This window comes from Pyrus communis, chromosome 5 (genome assembly GCF_041283825.1).
Source record: "Pyrus communis isolate YQ-2024b chromosome 5, ASM4128382v1, whole genome shotgun sequence".
NCBI lineage: Eukaryota > Viridiplantae > Streptophyta > Magnoliopsida > Rosales > Rosaceae > Pyrus > Pyrus communis.
In genome coordinates, this window is record NC_142569.1 from 24,825,959 (window position 1) to 24,839,928 (window position 13,970).

A 13,970-nucleotide genomic window follows, 5' to 3' on the forward strand; every position below is an offset into this window, starting at 1 on the left:
GAAAGGTTGGGATGATCTCTCCAACTTGAATTATATGTATTGGAATACACATCATTCCTTGGCCTTTGATTGTAAGAATTCATGAGGTTCACTTGCTCTTGGACAAACTCGGGATAAGCCTCCCTAGATGGACATTGATGAGTAGGGTGGTTTGGAATGTTGCAAATGGCACACACTTCATTTGCTTTTGGCACCATGTTGAGCACAGATTCAAGCTTCTTTTCTAGGTTAGCTACCTGCAAAGAAAGATCATGATTAGAACTTGTTTCATATACTCCAACTCTCTTACCCCTTAAATCTTTGTGTTGAGCATTAGATCCCAACATCTCATAAATGTTATATGACTCTTGAGCATTCTTTTTCTTCAAAGCTCCACCTGCTGCATTATCAACAGTTGATTGACATGTTTGGGTTAGTCCATCATAGAAAATTTGCATTTGTAAATAAAGAGGTAACCCATGGTGTGGACATTGCAGCAAAAGGCCTTTAAAACGCTCCCAACACTCATTGAAAGGTTCTCCATTATCTTGTTTGAAGTTGAAGATTTGTCCCCTTAATGTGGCTGTCTTTTGAGTGGAGAAGAACTTCTCCAAAAACTTCTTAGCCACGACATCCCACGTGGTGAGGGAACCAGGTTCTAGAGTCATCAACCAACCCTTGGCCCTATCTTTCAAGGTGTAAGGAAACACTCTCATCCTCAGATTTGCTTCACTTACTCCCTGCAAAGGTAAACCACTCACAACATTGTAAAATTCTTTAATATGAGCTAAAGGATCTCCATTCTAAGCCTCCATAAACCTCCCTACACATCCATACATCTCTGCCGCACCCTTCCCTACCATAATCAACCATCCTCCATTCCTCTAAACAAGGAAACACCATCCAAAACCACCAATTCCAGCACCCACATTTTGTGCCGCAACAAGGAGGAGGAAGAGGAGCCAATCTGTGCATCGAATCCATCTTGGAATTGCTGAGCATTTAGGTGTATTCTTTCTTATGATTTCAATGTTTAAATTCAATACTTTTTGTTGTGCAAGCATGAGGAACTAATCCCCCCTTTGGCTAGGGGGGAATTTCGAAACCATGGTTATATTTGCATGATGATTTGATTACTTTTAGTTGTGATTTCATGAATGATGAATTCAATTTGCTTATCTGTTTTAATTAAAACGTGCTTATGTATATGAATTGAGAGTGCACGCTTAATTTGCATGCATAAACATGATGCTAGGGTATGAGGGAACTTCACCTAATCGTTGGGAACTTATATTCATGAGTAGTTAAGATTGTTGGTCACAATTATGATAAGTGAATTCTTGGCATAAGTATCATGCGCTTTCATAGTTACGAATGCCTCGTCAACACCTATGATTTCCATAGAACCTAATGATCTTTGATTGTCTTTCTATCATGCGCTTTCATATAGAAAACTTTTAAGGAATAATTTGATTGCAATGCGCTAATTCCATTCAATTCAATGACCTAAGGGAAATCTGAGAGTTAATTTAAGCGTACCTAATTAACTTGGGGTGTTGAGGTTCATAAATTCATCGAATAAGCAACTGGAGATTATTTTGTATGCAAGTATGCCATGTGTGGAGAAAAACCTCCTAGCCATCTCACCATCCATTTAATTCCACCAATTTCGTCAAAATCTACCTAGTTAACATATTTGTTTTGTTTTGTTTATTTTCGTCCAAAACCAAATCCCCGTTTATTCTAGAGTGTCTAATTGGTCCAAATATGTTTTAGATTGTGTTTTTTAGAGTTTTGAGTCAAGTTAGAACCAATTTTCGTCCAAGTTTGTGTTTAGGTTCAAAACTGCCCAGATTGTGTTTTTAAGGCAGTTTTGAGTGTTTTTAGCCTATTTTGAGTCTTGTGAACGTAATTGAGTCTTTTTACGTGAGTTTAAGTGTTTGAAAGGTTAATTTTAGTTATTTGAGTTAGTTTAGAGTGTTTTGCAAGCCCTCCTAATCCCCGGTGTAAGAACGATCCCTACTTATTTATATGCTACAATTGTCAAAAGAGGGTTAATTTGTGTGTTAAGTTAATTTTCGCATCACGCGTTGATTTACAAGGAGAAGTCAAAGGCATTCCATGACAAGATGCTTCGTAGCAAGACATTTGTTCTAGGGCAGAAAGTGCTACTCTTCAATTCCCACCTTCGCTTGTTTCCAGGTAAGTTACGTTCTAAGTGGATTGGCCCGTTTGTTGTTATTAATGTATTTCCTTATGGTGCAGTCCAAATTCAAAGCTTAAAGACCGGCCAAGAGTTCAAAGTCAACGGACATCGTTTGAAGCCATACTATGAGAACTTTGAAGAGCATGTCGTGGATGGAGAAAGCTTCCATGTCGTGGGCCCAATTGAAGTTTAAGAGGAAGGATCGTCCGGCTGGAAGACGTTGATGCGAAACGAATGTGACACACAAATTAAACCCTATGGATGACAATTGTAATATATGAGCAAATAGGGATCGTTCTAGACCGGGGATTAACTAGGGATGCTAATCAATGTGAAATTGACTCAAAAACGTAAAATAAAGTTTAAAACACTAAGCTAGACTCAAAGAATGCGAAACTAAATGCTTAAAACACTAAAACAAACCAAAAGACTCAAACATCACCCAAAACACTCAAAACTGCCTTAAAAACACTTTTTGGGCAGTTTTGAGCACTTTGGTGAATTTGGACGAAATTAAGTAATAATTTGAATCAAAACACTTAGAAACATAAACTAAGACACTTTCTAACTAAATTGGACAATAAAGTAAAGGGGGATATAAATTTTGACGAAACTTGAATTAACAAAACAAGTTAATAAACTAGGCAGGTTGTATAAACGGATTTGAGAAACAAGATGATGGATGGATTAGTTAGAGGTCCATTCTCCACACATGATACATTTATATATGAATCGATTCTCCAATTGTTTTTCATTAACTATGATGCTCAACACCCCAAGTTAACCGTGATGCACTAATTAACTCTCAAATTTTCCTTAAGTTATTGAATTGGATGATGCATGCGACAATTCAAATCATTCTCCAATGGTTCTCAACATGAATGCATAGAAGAGATACAATGAGAGATCATTATGCTCTATGAAAATTATAAGTGTTGACGAGGCAATTGTAACTATGAATGCATGATACTTTTGCCAAGAATTCAATTAACGCGGTTGTGACTAGCAACCTTCACTACTCATGTTTATAAACTTGTGACGATTAGGTGAAACTCGTTTATAAACTAGCATCGAGTTTATGCATGAAGACTAAGTATGCATCCCTAATCAACATACAAAAACAAGTCTTTAATAAACATGATAATTGAATTGCAATCACAAATTAACAAATCACAATTGGAAGAAATCAATTCATATTTCAAACATGTTCATGGCTTCAAACTTTCCCCTAACTAATTAGGGGTTTAGCCACTCATGATTACAACAAACTTAGAGAGTAATAACAAAGTAAACATTGAAAACAAGAATCGAAGTACACCTAAAAATTCCAACAACTCAATCTTGAATTGTATGAACGTTTAGGCCTCTTCTCCTCTAGTTGCTGCGGCACAAGGGGTTTTGGTGAGTTTTGGGGGTTATGGATGATGTAGAATGATGTGTTTAGGGTAGGGAAGGATGTAGGGGAAGGCAAGGAGTGTTTTTGGGCAGAAAATATGAAGAATGGTGAAGTATGGTAGTGCTAGAGAGAGGGGAGGAATTTCTGGCGTGAATGAATGTGTATGAGAGATGGTTTTCTGAAATGGAAGAGTGTGTGGTTTGTGGCTGCAATGCATGCTTATTTATAGGTGAAATGGGGGGAACATGATGACTAGGAATTAGGTGGAAAGCTGAAATGGTGATGGGAGATGCATGTGGCTGAAATGCATGTGCTTAAAGGGTGGGAATGCATGTGCTTTGACAGAAAATAAAAGGGAATGCTGGAAATCTGGAATGGGAACTCACGGCATGGTTGTTTTCTGGTGGTGAATGGGTGATGTGTGAATGTGGTTGAATGATTAAAGTGTAAATGATTAATGAATGGTTCTTTGTTGATGGTGGAAATCTGAAATGATGAAGTGGAATGTGCATGTGGCTGCAATGATGGTGTTTTGCACGGCAATGATGGAGAAAGAATGTGTGGATGCATGGTTGTGTTGGTGATGAATGTGAACTCTTTGTTCTTCATTTTCATTCCTTTGGTCTTCAATTTCGTCCATCTACTTGGCTTTAAGCATATGCAATCCATTCCAATCTCTAATTTGCTCCAAAAGGCTCCGAAAGGCATCCTTTTGCATCCTTAGCCATATGAACCTATAAACACACGAAAATGACTTTAAACACTAAATTAAGTAAGAAAACACAACATAAATGCATAAGAACTAGCTAACTAAGGCGCATAAATATGCTTCTATCAAATTCCCCCACACTTAGCTTTTGCTAGTCCTCGAGCAAAACAAAGAAACAAAACATAACCTAAACCTTCCAACGTTCACCTCAGGGATTTCCAATGGTACATGACATGTTAAAAATCATCATCCCCACAGATTTGAGTCATCTTTACAATTGAGAACATACTTAATCATAGTCACCACTTACTAGTTCACAATTAATCGATTAAAAGAATGTTTTGAATGTAGTAACATGCCTTAGAGAATTTGCTCAATCTTTACAAGATATGCACTCAATCTTCACTCAGATTTTCAAACTACACACCCTATACTAGTTATATGTGAGAAGATTGATGTAAATATGAAAACGAATGCTCACATATACGTATAACAAAGAACGCAATTTATGGAGTTAATAAGCATGTTTAGAAATGATCTCATGAATGGAATGCTACTACTTAGATGCGAGAACCAAAGACCATATGCTCATACCAAATTCAAACTCCACAAATTGAAACACATAACACTCAAGAATGAAGTCAAGGGTTGTAACGGGGCTTGGGGTAGTGGTTAACAAAGAAAAGATAAGGAGAACAAGCGTTCTTCAAGTAATAGTAAGCAAAGTAGTGTACTTAAGACTTAGAATTCATTTAGATTGCAGAAATTAACTTTAAAACACAAGGGGAAGACTTAGACAACTCCTTAGGGCCGAATTCATTGTTTTGGACCCTTACTTCAACAAACAATACTTTGGAACTCTTTTTCACAACTTTTCAACTCTTTTTTTTTTTTTTTTTTTCTTTTTCTTTTCTTTCATGCCGTGCCTATGGCACACAAATTCTCACACAAGAACACTTCCCCCACACTTGTTTTCTGCCAACATAAATCAAAAGAAATTCAATTTGAATCATGCTTTACTAAGCTTTAAGAACAAGGGTGTGGATGGTCCTAATCTAGGCTAGGTGAGGATAATGTGGGTTAACTTAAACATAAAATGACATGGGATACACGGCAATATGGCTAAGGTGGTGGTCACTACACAACTTCATCTTGAATCTGTGTTATGCAAATCAATAACATGCTTTGAATGAAATGGGCATGAGTTCTAGCATTTGGAACTAAATGATGAAACGCCTCTAAGTAGTAACCAAGCAAAGAATAATGAGATCATGCAACGACTTAGAAAACAAAAATGCACAGATTCTAACTCTCCAAATAAACGTTTAGGCTCAAGTCTCACAAGGTTGTAGCGTTAATTTGAGTTCCTTCCTTCAAGCATGTTACAAAAACTGATTTTTTTCTTTATGATTGCATGTGAAGTCATAAGTTATAATCACAACCAAGCATACACAAAGAGTAAATCAAACTTTCATCCATGTTAATCACTCTCTTTAACAGCCATGTAATTACAAACCGAATCCTCATCATTGTGTTGGAAGGTACCCTAAAACAAAAACAAACACACAAAAACACTTTGAAAACAACTCTTTTTGGGTTTTTAAAACAAATTTTTCAAATTTTTATGTGATTTTCGGATTTTTACTTCAAAACACACTAAAACACACCAAAACTGCTTAAAAACACTTAAAAACAGCAAGGAACAAGTCTATAAGTAAAGGGTGATAAAATCCCATGAATTTGCATCAAAAACACTTAGTTACCCCCCCACACTTAAATCAAACATTGTCCTCAATGTTTCAAGCATAAAATCACACAAAACACAAAGAAACACACAAACAGCAAGTAAAACAACTAAATAGGCAGATTCGAAATAAACAACAAAGTGAAGGGTTTAGGAACGCAAATCTGGAATTGGAGTGATTCCTTGAGCTTCCTTTGTTGAATTGCATGGGTTGCCTCCCAAGTAGCGCTTTCTTTAACGTCTTGCAGCCGGACGAAGACACGTTCATGCTCCATTGGAGCCCACGGCATGGAGTGGGATCTCCTCCACGACATGCTCCACAAAGTTCTCATAGTATGGCTTCAATCTATGTCCGTTCACCTTGAACTCGTGGCCACTTTTTAAGCTTTGGACTTGGACTGCACCATGAGGAAAAACATTAGTAACAACAAGAGGTCCAATCCATTTAGAACGTAACTTACCAGGGAATAACCGAAGTCTTGAATCAAAAAGCAACACTTTCTGCCCCTTGGAGAACGTTTTGGTACGAAGCATCTTATCATGATAAGCCTTCGTCTTGTCCTTGTAGATGCGAGCATTCTCGTAAGCCTCGTTCCTAATCTCCTCAAGTTCATCTAATTGGAGCTTCCTATGAACTCCAGCAGCGTCTATGTCCAAATTGAAGGTTTTCACAGCCCAATGTGCCTTGTGCTCTAACTCAACGGGCAAATGACATGGCTTACCATATATAAGCCGAAAAGGTGACATGCCAAGGGGAGTTTTGTAAGCCGTACGATAGGCCCACAATGCATCGTCCAAGCGCAAACTCCAATCTCTTCTTGAGGGTCCCACGGTTTTCTCTAGGACTTGTTTGATCTCCCTATTTGAAACCTCCGCTTGCCCATTAGTTTGAGGGTGATAAGGTGTGGAAACCTTATGAGTAACGTTGTACTTCTTAAGCAAAGCTTCAATGGTGCGGTTACGAAAGTGAGAACCCCCATCACTAATTAAAACTCGTGGCATCCCAAACCTAGCAAAAATATTAGATTTCATAAAATCTGCAACAACCTTAGAATCGTTAGTACGGGTGGCTTTGGCTTCCACCCATTTGGAAACATAATCGACAGCTAGCAAGATATAAGTGAAACCAAAAGATGGAGGGAAGGGGCCCATGAAATCAATACCCCACACATCAAAAATTTCCACAAATGAGAGAGATTGTTGTGGCATTTGGTCCTTAGGCCCTATGTTACCTGTTCTTTGACACTTATCGCATGTTAAACAAAACATTTTAGCATCTTTAAAGAGATTAGGCCAATAAAATCCAGATTGTAACACCTTTAGGGCTGTCCTTTGGGTGCCAAAATGTCCCCCACATGCATAAGTATGGCAGAATGTAAGAATGGAATTAAATTCAGATTCGGGCACACATCTACGCACAATCTGATCTGGGCAGAATTTCCATAAATATGGATCATCCCAAACATAAAAACGTGCATCATGAACAAGTTTATCACGTTGGAACTTGTTTAGGGTACTAGGAACTTGCTTAGACACCAAGAAATTGACCAAATCGGCATACCAAGGGGTTCTTACCTCAATGGACAGAAGTTGCTCATCCGGAAACGTTTCTAAAATGGGGGTGGACTCTTCCTCACGCACCATTCTACTTAGGTGGTCAGCCACCACGTTTTCACACCCTTTCTTGTCTCGGATTTCAAGATCGAACTCTTGAAGTAGGAGCATCCAACGAATGAGTCTTGGCTTAACCTCCTTTTTGGTGAGAAGATACTTCAAGGCTGCATGGTCAGTGAAAACAATTACTTTAGTACCAAGAAGATATGATCTAAACTTATCTAAAGCAAATACAACCGCCAAGAGTTCTTTTTCGGTTGTAGAATAATTCAATTGAGCATCATTTAAAGTGCGGGAAGCATAATAAATAACATGTGACTGTTTATTTTTCCTTTGACCCAAAACAGCCCCAAGTGCATAATCCGAGGCATCACACATCAATTCAAATGGAATGGACCAATCCGGGGGAGTTATGATGGGTGCCGTGGTTAGGAGCTCTTTGAGATGCTTGAATGACTTCTCGCATGCCTCGTTGAACTCAAAAGACACATCTTTTTGGAGGAGGCGGCATAGGGGTTGTGCAATCTTGGAAAAGTCCTTGATAAATCGTCTATAGAATCCTGCATGACCAAGAAAAGAACGAACCTCTCTAACCGAAGTAGGAGAGGGTAAGTAGCGTACAAGATCTACTTTAGACTTATCAACTTCAATTCCTTTTTCAGAGATTATATGACCCAAAACAATACCTTGTTTAACCATAAAGTGACATTTTTCCCAATTTAAAACAAGATTTGTTTCAACACAACGTTTCAAGATTAAAGTGAGATTATCCAAACAATGATCAAATGAATCACCAAAAACACTAAAGTCATCCATGAATATCTCAATAATCTTCTCAACATAATCAGAAAATATGCTTACCATACACCTTTGAAACGTGGCAGGAGCATTACACAAGCCAAATGGCATGCGTCGATATGCAAACGTTCCAAAGGGACAAGTAAAAGTGGTCTTTTCTTGATCATCCGGAGCAATGACAATTTGGTTATAACCGGAATAACCATCAAGAAAACAATAAAAGGAATGACCTGCTAACCTTTCCAACATTTGATCTAGGAACGGCAATGGGAAGTGGTCCTTCCTTGTGGTGGAATTTATCTTCCTATAATCAATGCATACCCGCCAACCGGTTTGAATTCTCATAGGCACAAGCTCATTCTCGGAATTCTCCACAACCGTTACCCCAGATTTCTTAGGCACACATTGGATAGGTGAAACCCAATGACTATCGGAGATAGGATAAATAACTCCACAATCTAGAAGTTTAATAATCTCCTTTTTCACAACTTCCATCATCGGAGGGTTAAGACGGCGTTGAGCCTCTCTAGTTGGTTTGGCCCCCTCCTCAAGAAATATGTGATGCATACAAGTTGTAGGGCTTATACCTTTAATATCGGCCAATGTCCAACCTAGGGCAGATTTGTACTCCTTCAATACACGAACTAATTTCTCCTCCTCTTGTGCCGTGAGGGAGGAAGAGATGATGGCAGGTAGTGTCTCGTTTTCCCCCAAGAAAATGTACTTCAAATGACTTGGTAAAGGTTTGAGTTCAAGAATAAGTCCCTGAATTATGGATGGAAGCAATTTGTTAGTCAAAATGGGAATGGACTCACGGTTAGGAAACTTTCCCTCATGTTTAGGTAATGACTCAAGGGCAGCAACTACTTCAAGGAATTCCTCACTAGGAGGCACGGCATAGGGTAGTTCCAGTGTGCCGTGGGTTTGCATATAGCTTGCCTCCTTGGTTTTGACTTCTACACCTCTTGTAATGACCTTTTCAAGTGCATCGTCATTCAAATCTTCAAGATATCCCTGCGCCAAAGAGTCAACAATATCAATAGAGAAACATGAATGATCTTCACTAGGATACTTAATGGAATCAGAAAGATTGAAATTAACCACTTCCCCATCAAATTCCATGGACAAAGTTCCATTAAACACGTCAATCTTAGTCCGGGCCGTCTTCATGAATGGCCTTCCAAGTAGAATGGGCAGCGAGGGTGCATGATCCGATTCATCCATCTCAAGAACATAGAAATCCGCCGGAAAGATCAAATGATTAACCTGCACTAAAACATCTTCCAAAACTCCTTTTGGATAAGCATTAGATCTATCGGCCAATTGTATGATAACACCATCATTTTTCAACACTCCTAGGTTCATAGATGCATAAATGGAATATGGCATAACATTTATAGAAGCACCTAAATCAAGCATGGCAGATTCAAATCTAGTGTTACCAATGACACAAGGAATGGTAAAACTACCCGGATCTTTGCATTTGGGAGGTAGTTTGCGTTGCAAGATGGCGGACACATTCTCACCTACCTTCACCACTTCCTTGGTCGAAATCCTCTTCCTAGTGATGCAAAGCTCTTTTAAGAACTTGGCATACTTAGGGACTTGCTTGATTGCATCAAGGAGCGGAATGTTGACTTGAACTTTCCTAAAGGTTTCCAAAATGTCCTTTTCACTCTCCTCCTTCTTTGATTGCCTAAACCTGCTAGGAATGGGCACGTTTAGTGGAATAGAACTTGACAAAGTCGAATTTGGACTTACCTTAGGCATGTTGGACGGTTTTGGCACAATAGGGGGCTGCGGCAAAGATTCTTTCACCCTTGCCGTGGCCTTTATTCCTTGTTCCTCCTCTTCTTGCAGCAACACGTCCTCTTCTTGACTTGTTTTGGACGTGCTTGGGGTGGTTTCGACCTCCTTACCACTTCTCAACATGATTGCCTTGGCAGATTCGAATCCTCCCCTTGGATTGACAATGGTTGAGCTAGGGAGCTTGCCTTTGTCTCGGAATTGTCCTACAAATTCCGCAATCTGCCCAATTTGTTTCTCCAAGTGATCCACCCTTTTGTCTTGGTTTTGCATGGCTTTGGTTTGATCCTCTTGCCCCTGAGACAAATTGGTAAGTAATTTAAGAAGTGTTTCATTTCCCAACGACGTACCTTGATTGTTTTGGGTAGGTTGTGCTTGGTTTGGATTGGGGCCGAATGGCTTGGTGTAGAACCCCGGGGGTTGTTGTCTAAAGCCTCCTTGTTGTTGAGGTTGTTGAGGTTCCCTCCACTTGAAGTTTGGATGGTCTCTCCAACCCGGATTGTATGTGTTGGAATATGGATCATTCCTTGGTTGATTGTGGCTCGGAAATCCAATGGCATTTGCACTCTCCCATCCCCCATTCTCAATCAATTGTGGGCATTTTTCCGAAGGGTGTCCTTGGATAGAACATACACCACATACAATCGGTCCTTGTATCTTCATTCCTTCGGCCATCTGAGACACAATAGAAGTAAGATTAGCTAATTGAGTTTGAAGGTCGGATTGAGAACTTACCTCATTCACTTGTTGCCGTGGGGGGTCCCTTTGCCCAAGTCCTTCATATTGTTGTGCATTTAGAGCACGGTTTGCGATTAGGGTCTTGGCTGCCATAGGAGTTTTGTCCACCAATGCACCTCCCGCCGAAGCATCGAGCATTTGCCTTTCAATGGGAAGAAGGCCCTCATAGAAATATTGAAGGAGAAGTTCCTCCTTCATTTGATGTTGAGGACATGATGCAACAAGGGCTTTAAAACGCTCGTAGTATGCCGGAAAAGTTTCTCCTTGACTTTGTTGGATTCCGCTAATTTTCTTCCTCAAGAGAATGACTCTTGAAGTAGGGAAGAACTTCTCCAAGAACGCTCTCTTCATGCTCTCCCAAGAAGTAACGGTCCCGGGTGCCAATTCATAAAGCCAATCCTTAGCCTTTTCCACAAGAGAGAATGGAAAAGCTTTCATCATTAGAATGTTCCCATCGACATTTATGGGTGTCATGCTCGAACAAACAACCTCGAACTCCTTGAGATGCTTGTTGGGATCTTCCATGGAAAGCCCATGGTATTTCGGAATGTGGTGCAACAAGCTTGACTTCAACTCGAATTCATCGGTCTTGCCTTGGGCAGCCGCGGGGTATTGAATGCATAATGGTGCGGCATTGGCCAACCCCGAGGCCGAAAGCTCTTTAATGGTCCGATTGTCTGCTGCCATAACTTCTTCTTCCACACTTTCAAACTCAGATTCGGCCTCTGAACTTGAACTAGGTTCACTAGGTTCGGGATGCCTCCTCTTTCTTCTCAAATCACGTTCAAAATCGTCGTTCAAGTCCAAGATATGTGCATGCACAGTTTGAGAACTCCGCGTCATGCACTAGTACCTAAACCAAGAAAACAAAACAAAATGAGAAAACTAGGTAAATTACACTAAAAACATACGGCAAAAACACAAGGGATTAGCAAAATTGCTAATCCCCGGCAACGGCGCCAAAATTTTATGCGAAACGAATGTGACACACAAATTAAACCCTATGGATGACAATTGTAATATATGAGCAAATAGGGATCGTTCTAGACCGGGGATTAACAAGGGATGCTAATCAATGTGAAATTGACTCAAAAACGTAAAATAAAGTTTAAAACACTAAGCTAGACTCAAAGAATGCGAAACTAAATGCTTAAAACACTAAAACAAACCAAAAGACTCAAACATCACCCAAAACACTCAAAACTGCCTTAAAAACACTTTCTGGGCAGTTTTGAGCACTTTGGTGAATTTGGACGAAATTAAGTAATAATTTGAATCAAAACACTTAGAAACATAAACTAAGACACTTTCTAACTAAATTGGACAATAAAGTAAAGGGGGATTTAAATTTTGACGAAACTTGAATTAACAAAACAAGTTAATAAACTAGGCAGGTTGTATAAACGGATTTGAGAAACAAGATGATGGATGGATTAGTTAGAGGTCCATTCTCCACACATGATACATTTATATATGAATCGATTCTCCAATTGTTTTTCATTAACTATGATGCTCAACACCCCAAGTTAACCGTGATGCACTAATTAACTCTCAAATTTTCCTTAAGTTATTGAATTGGATGATGCATGCGACAATTCAAATCATTCTCCAATGGTTCTCAACATGAATGCATAGAAGAGATACAATGAGAGATCATTATGCTCTATGAAAATTATAAGTGTTGACGAGGCAATTGTAACTATGAATGCATGATACTTTTGCCAAGAATTCAATTAACGCGGTTGTGACTAGCAACCTTCACTACTCATGTTTATAAACTTGTGACGATTAGGTGAAACTCGTTGATAAACTAGCATCGAGTTTATGCATGAAGACTAAGTATGCATCCCTAATCAACATACAAAAACAAGTCTTTAATAAACATGATAATTGAATTGCAATCACAAATTAACAAATCACAATTGGAAGAAATCAATTCATATTTCAAACATGTTCATGGCTTCAAACTTTCCCCTAACTAATTAGGGGTTTAGCCACTCATGATTACAACAAACTTAGAGAGTAATAACAAAGTAAACATTGAAAACAAGAATCGAAGTACACCTAAAAATTCCAACAACTCAATCTTGAATTGTATGAACGTTTAGGCCTCTTCTCCTCTAGTTGCTGCGGCACAAGGGGTTTTGGTGAGTTTTGGGGGTTATGGATGATGTAGAATGATGTGTTTAGGGTAGGGAAGGATGTAGGGGAAGGCAAGGAGTGTTTTTGGGCAGAAAATATGAAGAATGGTGAAGTATGGTAGTGCTAGAGAGAGGGGAGGAATTTCTGGCGTGAATGAATGTGTATGAGAGATGGTTTTCTGAAATGGAAGAGTGTGTGGTTTGTGGCTGCAATGCATGCTTATTTATAGGTGAAATGGGGGGAACATGATGACTAGGAATTAGGTGGAAAGCTGAAATGGTGATGGGAGATGCATGTGGCTGAAATGCATGTGCTTAAAGGGTGGGAATGCATGTGCTTTGACAGAAAATAAAAGGGAATGCTGGAAATCTGGAATGGGAACTCACGGCATGGTTGTTTTCTGGTGGTGAATGGGTGATGTGTGAATGTGGTTGAATGATTAAAGTGTAAATGATTAATGAATGGTTCTTTGTTGATGGTGGAAATCTGAAATGATGAAGTGGAATGTGCATGTGGCTGCAATGATGGTGTTTTGCACGGCAATGATGGAGAAAGAATGTGTGGATGCATGGTTGTGTTGGTGATGAATGTGAACTCTTTGTTCTTCATTTTCATTCCTTTGGTCTTCAATTTCGTCCATCTACTTGGCTTTAAGCATATGCAATCCATTCCAATCTCTAATTTGCTCCAAAAGGCTCCGAAAGGCATCCTTTTGCATCCTTAGCCATATGAACCTATAAACACACGAAAATGACTTTAAACACTAAATTAAGTAAGAAAACACAACATAAATGCATAAGAACTAGCTAACTAAGGCGCATAAATATGCTTCTATCAG

At 39.2% G+C, this 13,970-nt stretch overlaps 1 non-coding gene across 1 annotated transcript; it reads left to right on the forward strand.

Annotated features, from left to right (window-relative positions):
- Positions 1–453: 453 nt before the first annotated feature.
- LOC148697015 (small nucleolar RNA R71) lies at positions 454–564 on the forward strand. The gene has a single exon (XR_015963240.1). It is a non-coding gene; the product is annotated as a small nucleolar RNA R71 (small nucleolar RNA).
- The last annotated feature ends 13,406 nt before the right edge of the window (positions 565–13,970 follow it).